The sequence below is a fragment of the Rhinolophus sinicus genome, chromosome 15 (assembly GCF_057876585.1).
Source record: "Rhinolophus sinicus isolate RSI-liver-muscle chromosome 15, RSI-T2T, whole genome shotgun sequence".
Lineage (NCBI taxonomy): Eukaryota > Metazoa > Chordata > Mammalia > Chiroptera > Rhinolophidae > Rhinolophus > Rhinolophus sinicus.
This window is the reverse complement of record NC_142515.1, coordinates 118,876,881-118,892,534: the sequence shown is the minus strand read 5'-3', so window position 1 is coordinate 118,892,534 and position 15,654 is coordinate 118,876,881. Positions and strand designations below refer to the sequence as shown.

Below are 15,654 nucleotides of genomic sequence, written 5' to 3'. Positions count from 1 at the left end.
AAATGTCCAATCGCCCACACGTCAATTCACGTTGTACGGAATGTGTACAAGCACCTTGACACTTCTGGGCCTCAGACTTGAAATGGCACTTTGGGAAGGTGACAAAAGAGAGATGGTCCATTTGATGAAAAATTAAAAACAATAGAACCACTGGGAAGTCACATTTATGGAGTGTTTCCTATTGTGCACTTTACCTCTGAAACAGTTTTCAAGTTTTGGAGTCTAAAACAAATGGTTAGGACTGGAAGTAAGTCACACCTGGCCATTCGAGCACTGCGATTGGCATATAGTAGGAGTTCCAAAGGATGTTTGTCATAACATCCATAGTTGTCAAAAGGAGGAAGGAAGGAAGGAAGGAAGGAAGGAAGGAAGGAAGGAAGGAAGGAAGAGCTAACAAAAGACTCCAAAAGTAATTAGGGCTCAATTTGTAGCCCACTTCTAAGAGTGAGCGTATTTTAGGGGACTCAGTATTTTTGACTCAAAGATGGCTAAATATAATTTTCTGAGGGATGAACAGGATTTAAAATTCTGTGTTGCTCCAATAATGATCAAGACAGGAAGACTCCTAAGAAGGGGGTTAAATATGAGGGCGGGGAAGACAGTAAGAGGAATTCATGTTTGCGAACTAATTGAAGATTTATGGTGGTAACTTTAATCTTAGACATGAATGATTTAAACCACGATAACTGAATTTAGTGCAAATGGCAGTTGTAGGGTGGCCTGAACTGTTACATGATATTTTATTCAATCTTCACACTGCAAAACTGGTGGAAATTAAGCTGTTTGTAACTTACTTCTGAGGAAAGAGAAATAAATGGGCGTGTAAACATTAATCAGGCCAACGTGCTGTCTTTGGGTGCAATTTGATCGCTCCATCCTGGGATATGAGCCAAACTCTCTTTTGGGGGAGACTTAAACTTTTAGAATACCAGCAATCCCCAAGTCCATAATGGTGAATTACACGGGTCTGAGACTAAGAGGAAAAGTCACCATGACTAGAAAGAAAGGATAATGCAGGGGCACTTGGGGCTTCTCATGGAAGCATGGTCTGATTCTCTGGGTTTTATACTGCTCCTTCCTCAGCCCTCAGAACTCTTAATCCTATTTTCATTGCCCTAGGTAAACTGGGAAATATTTTCTCCTCCTAGACTGCAGTTACTCACACAATAAACAGGCAATAAACATTTTACTGCCCTAAGCAACCTCCTGCTAGGCAGGCAGTCAGGAGAGAAAAGGCAGTGAATAGAGTAACCCCCTACAGGAGAAACTGCAGGGGACAAAGGATGTGAGTACCCCTTTTATAGGGCACACCCTCTCTGGGCTCCGGGAGAGTGACTGGTTGCTGCTGGGACGCATTAGTCAGCCCTCCTGGTCTAGATGCTTCTCTGTTTGAGGCTAGTAGGGAAGATTTGATTTCACCAAAAGGTAATTTAGTTGCCATTTCAAAGCTCTGTCTAGCTAAATTAAGGATGAGGAATGAAACTGGAGTTTACAATCTCTCAGGTTAAAGCCTGGGCGGTGAGCCTGGCAAGCAAAAGAAGGGCCTGTTAGCAGCAGACGGAAGTGATTCTGCGGAGAGGATCACTCAGTTTGATTTCTGTTTGATTTCAGGTTTGCATTTGATTTTCCAACACATCCTGGTTTCACTGTTATTGTTTACATCTTCCCCATATATCAAATCAAATAGTTGTTTTCATCTGTTGATGATAAGAAAGGCACGGTGGACATCCTTTGATACTGTACTCAGGTTCCCTCAAAAGCCGGTTACCTTCAGCTCGGTTTAAAGCATTTTATGGTTCCAACTGCTTAGGAAATATTTCAGTTTTCTTTCACCCTGAAGGTACTTCTTGCAGCGGTTAGAAAACTTTGTACCTTCCCCATCTCGGGGAAATAAAGGAAGAGCCAAGTATAATACGATAAACTCTGCTCTACTCCTGCCATTTAGCTTATTTATGGGAAATAAAAACCTTACATAAATATTTTCCACCCAATAGCGTGCCAAATCTGAATGTATTAACCTAAGGCAAATGATAAATGCATCCGCGTAAACAATTTTCCAATTCATGTAGGTTGAAAAAAATGATTATTTTGTAAATCAACAGTTCTCTGGTATCAGTTGCAGCTAATTTGTGGTATTTTGCTCTAATTTTATTTTGGAATATTAATTTTTGCTGTATTTTGTTGCAGAAGTGTTGTGATTGTCAAGCAAGAACCAAAACATGCTGATAAGTGCCAAGAGATACATTTGAGATCTGATTACATCCAAAGTGATCAGATGGCCACTGTCTTGATTCAGGACCCTAGAAAACCCGCACACTCTGGGTTTTGTTTCTCTGTTGAACCTTTCTAGGAGGGTTAAGGAAGTGACTCTGCAGATTAGATGATAACCGATTAGAATGTGCTCTGAAGATATGCACTGATAGATCAGGGAAAGTAACGAAGTTGCTGGCCACAGTAGGAGGAAGTTTGGGGCTGCATTGGGGCTCCTGGTCATTTTGCCAGTGGCTCTCAAGCACAGCAAGTCTTGCCCTAAACTGTCTTTGGGTGACTCCTACAGAACCAGGGTAGAAACACGCCCAAAGCACATAGTTGCAAAGTGGGGCACTTAAACCCCCAAACAAAAGACACACACACTGGATGACAAAGCAAGGACATAGAGAGAAGCAAAAGGGTAGAGCTCACGAGGGAGCAAGGATCAGCCAGTCAGAGTATTCATGGAAAAAAGGACTCTAGCCTGGAGTGGCTGAAAAAGGGACCGACAAGAGGCAGAAAAGAATCCTTCTGCTTTACGGGCATCCGAACCTCAATATACTCTGTCCTACCTTGGTTCTGGCATTTACAAAATGACACGTAGAAAACTGTGAGGACCCAGAAGCCAGCAACAGCCACGATGAAAGCGATAGAAAAAAGGTCCTCCAAAGTGAGATGAAAGGAATTGGGTTGTTTAGCCTGAAAGAAAAAGAGGTTAAGAGGTGACAGTGATTGTATTCAAACATAGGAAGGGGTTTGGAGGGGCACTGATCACCTCTCCTCCACGTGCAGGGGAGACTGACGAGACGTAACAGTCTTCAACAGAAAGCTGGAGAGTTCAGTTGGCCAGAAGGAAGAACTTATGGAAAGGCAGCATAATCAAAACTGTAGGCAGGCTAATACGGATCGTGGACGTCCCACGTCCAGAGCAGAATTTCTGGTTCTTTCCTCCCCACTCCTGACAGTCCTGAAGGCTTCCCTATTTCAGTAATACCAACCTCCACCCTGCTGGCCAAGTCAAAAGTCCTAGGAATCATGAACGTTTCCTTCCTTTCCCTACCTACCCTCAAGCCAGTCCTTCTGCAGATCTTGTTAACTCTACCTCCAGAACAAAGCCTGAATCTGGCCACTTTTCAACCTCCGTTACCACCTGTCCAGTTCAACTCATCATCATCACTTGCTTGGACCCAAGCCAGGAGGATCTTCTCATTCTCCTTCAATGCATTCTCCCTATGGCTGCTTTTTAGAGCATAAATCCGACCACGTTACTCCCTGCTCAACACCCTCCAAACACTTCCCGCCCTGCTCAGAATAAGACTCTCCTCTTTCTGGTGGCCGCCAGGGCCCTGTGTCATCTGGCTCCTGCCCACCGCCGAGCCTCATCCATCCCTCTCTTCCCGCTGCTCACTTGGCCGCTGGGACTTTCTTTGCTGTTCCTGAACCAGCCAGCTCTGTTCCATCTTTGCACCAGCTGCTCCTTCAGCCGGGAACACTCTCTAGTTTTTCATTTGGCTGGCTCCTTTTTGTCATTCTGAGCTCAAGTGTCACCTCCGTAAGCCTTCTCCAGCCACTAGAAATGTACACTCTGAGAGTGGGAACTTGCTCTATCTTGCTCATGGTGGTGTCCTGAAGCCTCAAACAGGTACCTGACACACGGGAAACAGTGGGATCAACTGTTAGGATGAATGGAAATTTCCATTTTCTTTTTTCTTCACAGAGTTATGAGAAGCTGAGCTGCTCCCTTACCTGAAAGCGAATCCCTAGTTCTACCTCCATAGTATTTATAAGGCCCTTGTGGTCTTACATCCCCATAGGAAATGCTGTGAGTCACCCTAAATCTACCTTTACAAGGCCTACTTTGATTCAGAATTGGACCATCGAGGGGTGGGAAGGACCACTGGAAGGCATTTCTGTAGGCCGTGCCTGCAAAGACTAACCATCACCCCAGCCAGTTAGCCAAGGCCTTATGACAAAGGTAAGTGGCTTTTATTTTATTTTTGCCCTTAATTTCCCAAAAGAGCTGAAGGCAGTCGTTGACTGGGGGGGCTTTACAAATGTTTACAATTGATTGACTCATTGAACGTCACAGAATGCATACCTCTAGCCGGTTTTAATAGGGTTTGTTGTCCTTCATTTCAAAATCCCAAAGTGGTATCATCAGGTGGTTGATAGAAATTAAAGATAATTGGGATCAATTTAGAAACTTAGCTTTAAAAATAATTTACGATCTCCAACCCCCTCCCCAACCCCCCCCACATGATCACAATTTTAATTGTGTTCTTTAAGGCCTATAGCCCTGATGTTTTACATTTAACATTGTTTCTAAAATGGTTGAGAAAGGCCAGTCAAATCTCCTCAAATTTAGAAATACAAGTTAATATCTGCTGTCCATTTCAAGAAGTATTTCTTAGACTCTCTCTGTATCCTGGGATTTGCCAGTGATACATACGGCCATAGGATATGCTGACGGACTGGAACATGTACTGGCTTCGTTATAAATCAGTAATTGGAGGCGGGGTGAGGGACTGTCCGCTTTGGTGATTTCATTTTCAGCCACAGCTGGCCAGATTGCTTATTGGAAAATAAAAGTCATGGCAAATTGAGCTTGACAATAACCAGGCTTGACTCCGTAGGCCCCTTCTCTACTCTCTGCAATTAGAACGAGTGGGGGGGGGGAGGCCAGCAGGGAAAGACTTCTCCCCTCCTCTGTCACAGCCCGTCTTAGTTTATTTTGTAGGGCACAAGCCATATGTCGCGTGTGTAAGTGCTATTCTCTGTCAACGTGTGTACTCTGCTGTTCTCGTACCTCCAGGCAAGCCGAGGTGCTACCGTTTCTGACTTCCAGGTTCCTTAAGCAGTCCGTGAACACTGAAAGCATGCTGTCCAATGCAGTACCACTATTTAAATTAAATACAAAATTCAGTTCTTCCGTTGCACAAGCCACTTTTCAAGTGCTCATAGCCACATGTGGCTCGTGGCTACTCTATCAGACTATGCAGATATAGAACATCTCTCACATTCCAGAAAATTCTATCAGACAGCTCTGATCCAGAAAAACGAACTCATTTGGTGCCAAGAGGCCCTTGCTTCTTTGTTTCCAGATTCTCAAATCATGGCTGCCTTTAAGATGCAGGAGAAAACTGGGTTTGTTAGCACTGGGGATTCTGTGGGTGCTGTGCATCTCCCTGGAAAGGAGGTGCCATAAATCCGTGACTCAGCTCAAGGAATCGCAAACCAAGAACAGACTCTGAACTAACCTCCTTTCTTTCAACAGGAGCATAAACTGTGCGTGTATTTATTCTACCAAACTGCAAAAGGCATGTGGAAAGCTCTACCCTGTATCTGCCACGTTTTCATTGTTACTCATGAGTGCTCCCTGACAAAACAGCTTTTTATCGTCTGCATGGCTACGCATATGTCTCCCATTTCTGATGACAAAGAATTAGAGGCTCTGATAATTCACCTCTGCTCACAGGATAGCCATTGAAATCGTAATTTCGACACTTGACATCCACCTACCCCAAGCCCAGTCACTACAACTGGTTCCACTAGTTTCCAAAGTTCCAAAGTACATTAGTCTCTGGACAGTGCGTCCATTGCATATTATAAATTCTTAAGTTCCTAATATATTTACTACCCTCAAAGGTGTTGTATATCATCACCGAAAAATAAGTTGCAGAAGAAAACCCAGAACCACTCTAGAACATGAAGCAATATAACCCATCCTTTCCATTTGGGATCAGAATTTAGGCCGTAGAACTCAGGTGCTAAACATCTGGGGCATAAACAATGAAAGGGAAAGCCCCTTATGCCTACAAATTGATATAAAATTGGGAGTTCTACATGGAAAAGTTGAAGTGTTTACATTGGGTAAACTTCATATTTGAGTTTGGTGAACCCTCAAATCCCAATTCTACGACTAGATTGAATTTACGGTAAGCACTTTCTTCCCATGATCTTGAAGCACATTCATACATAGGCTCCACACTGGGCACCATACGGCTATTTTCTTTGCACGAGTCTCATACCATCAGGCAGGATGAGCTATTACCGATTTCACAGGTGGGCAAACAGAAGCGGTGAAAGACGCATGCCTCCCCCACGGCAGTGAAGTGTGGTTTTACTTCCGGGACACCGCACCCAGCCAAGCCTCTTTCCTGGCTGGAGCACGTGGGCACTGGTTTCAACACCAGCCTCTCCATTTGTGGTGATACTGTCTCTCTGTGAAAACTCGAGAAGCTCTCTGGCACCCTAAGGCCAAGGCAATCGAGCAAAAGAAACAGCATAAAATGTTAAGGAAGACAACAGCCTTCACGCCACTTTCCCCGCGTACAAGCACCCCATGTATGTCCCCGAGTAGATAATACGTAAGATTATCTCTCGGGTCCAATGGAAACGGAATCAGACTGAATGGAAGGAGATGTTGGGTACCAGGCGGACAGAAGACGCACAGAACATGAGCACGGAGGTAACTTGGTGGGAAGTGGGAGAGGAAAATGATGAGACTTGAGAATTAAGGCTAGATCTGTATGCCGAACCCTACATCATATTTAGTGAAATCGGTTGTAAAATATCAGTCCCCCCCAATTTTGGGGAACAATTTAGTTGGCTTTTTGGGCAACTTGGCATAGCAAAACTTAGTTTACGTGGGGCACAGAGACCCAAGTGTTAGATCACATCCCCATATAGGAAAGACCTCCTTGGGTGCACCTCCCCACATTCACAGGCCTCTCAGGAGGGGCGGTGTGCACACCACGTGACACTCGTGTAACTTGCACCTCTTAGATTGGCCTGTGATGAATGGAGAAGCCCGGCCAGGGGCACCTGTAGGCTGCGCTCTGGACTGCGGAGTTGGTGGCTGGGGCCCAGCGGTGTGCGTGGAACCTGCAGCGACTGTGGGTGAGGCTTCACTTTAAACAGGGGGTCTCTGCTGTCAACTCTGCAACTGAGGGCTGCTGGAACACGTTTGGGGCTCTGTTGGGGCTCAGTGGTTACTTGAGAGCATTTTCCCCTCCGTCTTTCAGATGGGGACTTGCAACATCCAAAGTAAGGCCTTTACAGTTTTATTTGCTGCTCTTTCCTGTGCTCCAAATTTGGCTTTAAGCTGCCTATTTTCAGTGTCTGGGAACCTCAAGAAGGGAGTAATGCATAAACCCTCCCGCTAATACGAATCCTTCCCCCGGGGTTGGCATTTAGCGGCAGCTCCATCAGGCATTTCGAATGAAAAAAAGAAAAGGCACATGCAGCCTTCCCAAGTAGAGGGGCCTTAAAGAAAATGTGTTCCTTATACACCGTCTTATGCTCTAACTGTAGCACCAGACAATCAGAATGGATACATGTTGCCTGTCGTTCCTATGTAAATGCCACCTTGAGGATAGTCTTCACCAGGCAGATGGCTAATTTCTCTGCTCTAACCTCATTTCTCCAGTGTTCCTGTGCTGGCGTGATGTCCTGCCCCTGGAGTCAGGTCCTAATTGCTGTCAAATGTTCAGAGACAAAAGTGGCGTCTACACATCATTCATGAGAAGGCTGTTACTGGCTGTGAACTACGGTGGCAGTGGTGACAGCAGTGGCCGCAACACAAACTGCACCGTGGGTAGCGCCGGGCTGCTCAGAGCTGGCTTTTCTGCTTCCTAGTGTCAAGCTGAACACATCCCTTTGTTGTCGCTTGCAATCCCTGGACTCCCACGTGTGGAAAGCTGGGTGTTCTTCTGTTGGGATCAATAACCACTTTCTGAGCTGTGCCTCTCTAGTTTAGACTGTCTCTTGGCATCAGTCTGACTGTGCAGATTTTGGGCAGGGCCAAGAGAGGGTCTATTTGCCTTGTCACAGATTTGGGGGGGCTGGTTCATGTGTGGCCCCTCAGAAGCCCCGCTGCCACCGAGCAGACAGGTAATCCTAATAGCCAGGACCCTGGCTAGTCAGCGACTGGCCGTCGGATTGGATGCACATTCGTCTTCAAATTATGCTGTGTGACAGCTCAGGCTGCTGAACACCATTTTAACATGCAGATTGACTCCTCAGAGGCTCTTCATTATGCATTTAGCGGTCTGTTTTCAGACTAACCAGCATGTCAGAGAGGCCCGTGCCCCTCTTTCCACCTGGGTGGAGGAAACAGCTCACTGACTGGGGGAGCCGCAGATATTAAAATGCATGTGTTTACTTTCCCGAGCATCGCACACAACAGCTTTCCCTGATGCGGGAGGAGGAGAAGAAGAAAAGCCCCTTGGTTCTGAGATTCAAGGAAAATGGCTATGCCAAACAAGTGAGCCTTTGTTGAAGAGAGGAGTCGACTAGGCCAGGCCAGCCCGCTGCCCGCCCGGCTACCCAGGGCCTGCCTGGGTGTGTCCACACAAGGGCGCTTCTTATCGGCACACAGACCCTGTCTTTCTCTCTCTCTCTCTCTCACACACAGCCTGAAGTATTTTAAGCAGAACACTTCCAATTTCCTGTTTCTAAAACTGTCTTGCCTCTCCAACGGCATTCCAGGCGATCCTGGTGAGTGACAGGCCAAGCCAACTGGGAGGGAGCGGGCACAGTCTGGTTAGGTGGCTCTGGGGTGACCTAGGGGGCTCCGGGGCCCCGTTTCACTCCTCCCCCCTTCTCTTCCTTGTGCGATTTACTTCCACTTGCTAAGGACGTTTCTCTATGGCCTTGGGCCACGAGGCCACGAACACTGATGTTTTCTTGTATGTGTGTGTGTGTGTGTGTGTGCGTGTGTGTCTCCTTTCTCAAGGATGTCTTTTGCTTAAAAAGGACCCACATTTGCACTGCTTTTTAAAACTTCCACCTCCTCCCATTCAGTCGCCAGATGTGGTATTCGGGAGCCCCGTCAGAAGAATCAACAAAACTCCAAGGGCATCTGGTTCCTGGACCTTCACTTTGGGCTATATCTTGCCCAGGCAGCAGCCCCTTCTTTTGCCTCTGATCAGTGGGGGCTTCGGAATTTGGGGGCTGGGGTGGGCTCTGCTGCTTCATTTCTTTGCTGCCATAAGAGGAAGATCCTGGACAGGTTTAGGAGGCCAGCGTGGATACAAAAGTGGATGTGGCCAGGGCTAGTAGCTCGATTCCTAAGCCTGCCACATGCCTCCTGGGCGCCTACTGTGTGACTCTCAGCGTTGGGGTCCTCCCAGGCACTGCTGGATCCTGAGATCAAGGGCATGGGTGGAGGTTTGCTATTTACATGTTTAAAACATTAAACAGCAGAGTTCATTTTAGTAGGGCTCTGGGCAAAAAATAAAACCGACAGCAGAGCCAGAGTCCTCATTTTCCTGGGAAGGCTGTGATACTTAGCGATGTCTGCTCTGGGAGCAGCGTGTTCCTGGTGAGCGACCTAGGCAGCGAATGCAGCGTTGCTTTTTTGTATGAATATGGTGATCCCCACTGACAAGAACAGGTTGCATGTGGCGGCTGAGCTGTGGCCTGGCTGGTGCCACACTGTGGAGTATTGTTTGGACAGACATCACCCAGCAAGAACAGTATGGCTCCCCAGCGCCTGAGGAGATGCGGGGAGATGGGTCCCGTTACTCACATAGCTCCTGACTCATTTTTGTTTTTCTGTTTTTCTGTGATAAAACAAATGGATTTCCTGAATTTAAAATGCTCCTGAGGGATTTTGTTCCTAGAAAGGTCCTTGACTGACAAATGAGCAGGGGGCAACTTGTAGTTGGCCAGCTTCTCATAGATGAGAAAAAGGGGGCTGTGAATTTTAATTCCAACTGCATGGACCAGGGAAAGTCACTTCATCTTGAGTTTTGAGCTCATGGTGGTAAAATGGGCTGTACCATATCCCTCACCAATTCACAGGTTGCGGTCCTAACCACCAGGACCTCATAATGTGACTGTATTTGGAGAGAGGGTCTTTCAGAGGTAACTAAGGAGAAATGACATCGTTAGGGTGGGCCCTCATCCAATCTGACCGGTGCCCTTATAAGAAGAGGAGATTAGGACACAGACACACACAGAGGGAAGATCATGTGAAGACACTTGAAAACAGCCATCTACAAGCCAAGGAGAGAGGCTGTCAGAAGGCACTAACCCTGCCCACACCTTGATCTTGTACTTCCAGCCTCCAGCACGCTGAGGAAGTGAGTCCCGTTGTTTAGACCACCCAGTCAGTGGCACATTGTTATGGCAGCCCCAGCAGACTGATCAGGGCCCTGAGTCCTAAGGTGCTTCAAAGATGTGAGGGGTGGGGAAAGGGGAGTTTCACAGTATTTGGGGGATTTCAGGCATCCTTTTAGCTGATGTATGTTAAGAAGAGTGGATTCAGGAAATCTCAGCCCAGATGCTAATTTCAGAGACTAAATGGAAACTGGGTTGTTATCCATTGGCAAAAATACTTGTAAAAGCGCGGTTCCTCTTAGCTTCCTGTTGTTAAGGCAGAACTGACATCTTGAACTGAGAAAATGCTGTGAAGGACCTATCTGGCCCTTCAAATAAATCTCTAGATTTTTGCTTGAGCCAATCAATCGGTTCTCCAAGGTGTCAGCTGGGAACAGACATATCTGTCAATACAACAGCACCGCCGTCACTGGGCAGGCCATGTTCGCAGCAGGCAGCATGGCTCAGCAGTTACTTTTATTTGGAAAATAGATAACCCGGGATTATGTGTTTCAGGAGGTGAGGTTAAAGTGGGGTCGAGGGCCAGGTTAATGCTAGTACAGTTTCCACTGGAGAAAGAGAGCACGATATATTGATTTCAGGGAAATGATATGTGTTCCTAGCCTTGCTGCCGAACCCTGCTTCTCATCTGTCCAGGGACGTCCTTTGGCAAAGCTTGAATACCCTCTGCCTGCCGGAGGCACCCCTGCCAATTGCTGCTGTAGGAAATGCTGAGTCATGAGAGTACAGTTGGGGGAAAAATAAATATTCTGTATAGAGCAGAAATATGTACATGACTCAGATGGGCTTGGCCACTGAGCCTGTTAGTTCAGTTTTCTCTCACCAGCTGCAAGCAGCACTCGGCTGAGCCTTCCCCATTTTGTACCCCCACTTGGTCTGGTATCCCACAGGGAATGTCCTTACACTTCACTTACTCGCTCTCAGCTGAACAGACACAAATGTTAATGCAATTCTGTGCCCCTTAATCAAATACAAGTCCCCTCTGGGAACAGGGAAACCAACTTGGAGGAACACTGGGTAGAGACCATCTTACCCAGTTGTCTCTCCATATCCATTCAACCAACCGCAGAGTAAAAATATTTTTTTAAAAAGTTACATTGTTGTTGATGTGTAGTATGTAGTTAGGTCTGTGACAGTTACGTCTGTACTAAACATGTAGACATTTTTTTCTTGTCATTATTGCCTAAACAGTACAGTATAACAACTCTTTACATAGCATTTATATTGTCTTAGGTATAGTAAGTAATCTAGAGATGAATTAAAGTACGGGAGAATAGGCATAGATTATATGCAAATATTAAGCCATTTTATACAGGGGACTTGAGCGTCCGTGGATTTTGGTATCCACGAGAGGTCTCAGAACCAATTCCTCATGGATACTGAGGGACAACTGTATCTTTGTTTAATATTCTTTTCTGTTGAATTCACTGAGTGTTGCCTTTTCATATCATGGGACACTAGAACCAGGAGGAAGTATCTCTAAATTGTTATTCCTGTCCTCTGTATTACACCTCCTCTTCTGTCTTCCAAAATGCCATTTTCCAAGTCAGTAAGCTTACATAAATCCCAAGTCACACTACTTTTTAAAACTATTTTCAGTCCCTTTTCTGGGATTTAATTTCTCTTACGACAACCCAAACTGGACACAGAATAGCACTAATGTTTTATATGTTATCTTAAATTTTCTGTATTATTTTTCTTTTAACCCCCAAGCATCCTATTGGCTTTTTAAATTGCTGCTACATAGTAGACAGATATTTTCCCCAAGTTATCAGCCATGACTCTTAAATTATTTTACTATGAGTTTGGAGCCTATCAGAGATTATGAGAAGTTTAGATTATTTTTCCCAAAGTGCATTATTTTACACTTAACCAAATTAAATTTCATCTGCGTTCACACTACCCAATCCCCTAGTTTGTTTAGCTCTGCCTGAAGTGTCTCATAGCAATCCTTAATTTTTTATTAACCGTGCCAATTCAAAGCTTCCCACTCAACTCTCTGCTTTAGAGCTTTTGCCCTCTACTCTCTTCATGCTCTTGGAAATCAGTGCGTTTCAAAAAGTGTGGAATGAAGCGCTCTTAGTAAGATGCTATGCTAAGTGATATGCAAAAGATCCCGAGAAATTAGTGACAACACTCCTGAGGGTGAGGCACCAGGGTCAAATTGAACCTCAAGAAGCACCTTCATTCCTGTGCTGAGAATAAATGATCCTAAAATGTTTCCCATTTCGTTTGGATAGTACATTAAAAACTCAGATAGGAATCCTAGCAGGTTGTTATTTAATTTCCTGTAGAGTCACCCTCTCTTCTGGCTTCCTCTGTAATGGGTGGCGCCGGAGGGGGAGGGGGGGCTGCCAAACTCCTGCACTCCCCTCCCTCCCTCTTCTCCTGTTGGTTTTTCCTTTTGAATACAAACTAGATCAGTGAGTTCACTAGATGGTTTTCCATGGTTATTTCCTGCTTTCTTTTCTTAGGTAACAAGAGAAAGATAAATATTTTGCATCTCATCCTAAGCTCTTTGCTCCTAGATGTCTCCAATCCCTTCCCCTACATGGCTGGAAGAAGATACTGGACCTGACAGAATGAAATCCTCCCAATTTAAAAATTACCATTAAGAACGTGGCTGAGACTACTAGTCTCCAACAAAGTATTATTTTCCCCATTTTTAACTGGGCCCATTGCTATCCAGTTCAAAGGCTATAATCTCCAACATCTTTTGCAGATAGGGTGGCCAAGAAACTAAGTTTTGGCCTATGAGATATAAATGGAAGTTTGGGTAGATCTTCCTGGAAATTTCATTCAAAGAGGACATGCCTTTTTCTTCTTCTGTTCCTAGAAAAGAAGTTCTGCCTGGAACTCATATGTGATGGCTGGATCTCTAGACTCCATTATAGACCATGAGGGCCACAACCTGGGGAGATGGTAGAGAGTTGGAAGAAGCCTAATTTCTTGATGACTTTGTGGAGTTGCCATACCAGTCCTGAACCTCAAACTCCTGTACTTAGATTACGAGAAATAAAAACAAACTATGATGTTTAAGCCACCATTGTGGGGAAGGAGGTGAGGGTGGGGGTGGGGATGGGGTGGGGGTGGGACCCTCTGTTATTTGCAGCTGTATCTAATTTTTACGGATACGGAAAGACTTGGCTTAGGTTTATTTCATATAACCAAGACCTTTTAATGGTGGAGAGTGGCCTTAGAGATCAAATACAATCCTTTCAAATACAGTCCCATTGATCTCATTTGTTGACTGCCTACTATGTGAAAGTCAGTAGACTAAGTGTCATAAGGGACACATAATGCTGTGAAATATTGTTTTTCCCTTAAAGGAGCTTTGATCACACGATTGAAAATAATATAAGGCAGACAATGACAAACATCATAAATGAGGAACTTGCAGAAACATTGGGGGGATTATATTAGGTTGGTGCAAAAGTAATGGCGGTTTAAAAGGTGAAAAATAATTGCAAAAACCACCATAACTTTTGCATCAACCTAATAACTTTTTGGGGGCAGGGTCAGGTGGCCTGGACCAAGGAAACCTTCACAAAGGATGTAAGAACCCAGCCCTGAAGAGGGGTAGCATTTCATAGCAAAGGTGGGAGGAGGGAAATAATCTAGACAGAGAGAGCCTTGTGGCTGAGAGAGGTGAAGAGCAGGTAAATCCATTCTGTGTGTGGGGACTGATGGCTGTCCAGTGTGATGAGATGCAGGGGGAGGTGACTGAATCAGGGGTAAGGCTCGGATGGCGGCCTGGAAATCTGCATCTGTAGAGTTTTGAATGTCACATAAGATGTTTTTATGTTAGTCTGTAAGTATTGGGGAGCCATCCAAGTTTTCTGACTAAGGAAGGGATATATAATCCGTTTTTTTAGGGAGTCTTGGATAATAGATAATATTGGAAATCAGTGAGAACAACAAGGAGGTTCATCCAAAGGTTTTCTAATAACCTCAGCTCGGGCGAGGTCATTTAATTCAGAAAGGAGGAGGTCGATGCAGAAGGCATGGAAGGAGCTGGACACGGGGATTGAAGCTAATTGAATGTGGGTGACTGAGACGCTTGTGAAGCCATTAACTAGATTCTGAATATGCCGAGCTTGAGGTACCGGAGTGATATTCTCAGGAGCCCAGCCGACTGTGGGAATGTTGGTTTGGCGCATGGGACATTCAGATCTTGTTTGGAAGCTCAAGTGGAAAACTGTAATTATTCAGGCCCTCTCAACTAACAATTCCCTGAGGATACTGGTCGAACAAATTTCCCTCAGGATGCTGGAAGCAGGCAGGGAGCAGTGACAGACGAGGGGGCCACTCACCTACCCTGTGCCGTCAGTCATCTCTACCTTAATGACCAACACAGAGAGATAATGTCCACGTGCGGAACGAAGTGGAGGGCTCGGGGTACAGAAGTAAACCTAGAAGAAGGTATTGGTCCTGAGGTGAAGACTGAACACGCATGCCAGCAGAGGGAGAAAGAGAAGCGTAGGCAGACAAGGAAACGGCAGGTCGACCCTCTGGTGAATTCGCCATTTCGTTTAAGGTTGATGGAAAGGGTAGACTGGGGAAGAGAGGTCAGTGATGAAGACCAAGAATTATTAGCCAGAGCAGCAGGGAGGGAATGAGGAACGCCGAGAGATGGAGAATTTCCAGAAGGAAGGTGACTGCCTTATGGAAACAGCATGGGATGTTAGAGAGGGTCCATGCCGTGGACCCGGGCGAGTGTGGTGTGGGTCCCGGCTCCACTGCTTTGTGCCTGGGTGACCTCCAAATAGTTAGGTGAACTCTGTAAATCTCAGTTTTATCATGGGTAAAATCAGGGCACTAAACATACTAACTTCTTAGGGGTGTGGTATTATAAAAAGTTTAGTATGAGCCCTGGCCCACAGTAAGTACCCAAGGAATACAAGTCAAATGAACCAATAATAATAATAAAAAAAACCCTAAGAGTATACTATTTTCCACCCCCTTTTTAAAATTACTTGGGTAATCTTTTTTTTTTTTTTTGTCTCAATGTGTAGTGCAAGCCACTGTTTCTTAGTGGTGGAAACTATACATAACAAAATTGATTATTCCAACCATTTTGAAGTGTACAGTTCAGTGGCGTTAGTCCTTTCACAGTGTTGTGCACCTGTCACCACCCCCCACTTCTGGAATCTTCATCATCGCAAACAGAAGCTCTGTACCCATTAAACGGTGACATTCCCTAGTCCCTGGTAACCACTGTTCTACTTTCTGTCTCATGACTGTGCCTAGTCTAGGTACCTCTTATAAACGGAATTGTGC

The 15,654-nt window shown here is 45.4% G+C and overlaps 1 protein-coding gene and 1 long non-coding RNA gene across 4 annotated transcripts in view; one reads left to right on the top strand and one right to left on the bottom strand.

Annotated features, from left to right (window-relative positions):
- MAML3 (mastermind like transcriptional coactivator 3) overlaps positions 1-15,654 on the bottom strand; it is a 377,351-nt gene that overhangs the window by 52,495 nt on the left and 309,202 nt on the right. The gene's annotated exons all lie outside the window — the stretch shown is intronic.
- LOC109446937 (uncharacterized) lies at positions 7,059-13,413 on the top strand. The gene is made up of 2 exons (XR_002137299.3): positions 7,059-8,748; positions 13,211-13,413. It is a non-coding gene; the product is annotated as an uncharacterized LOC109446937 (long non-coding RNA).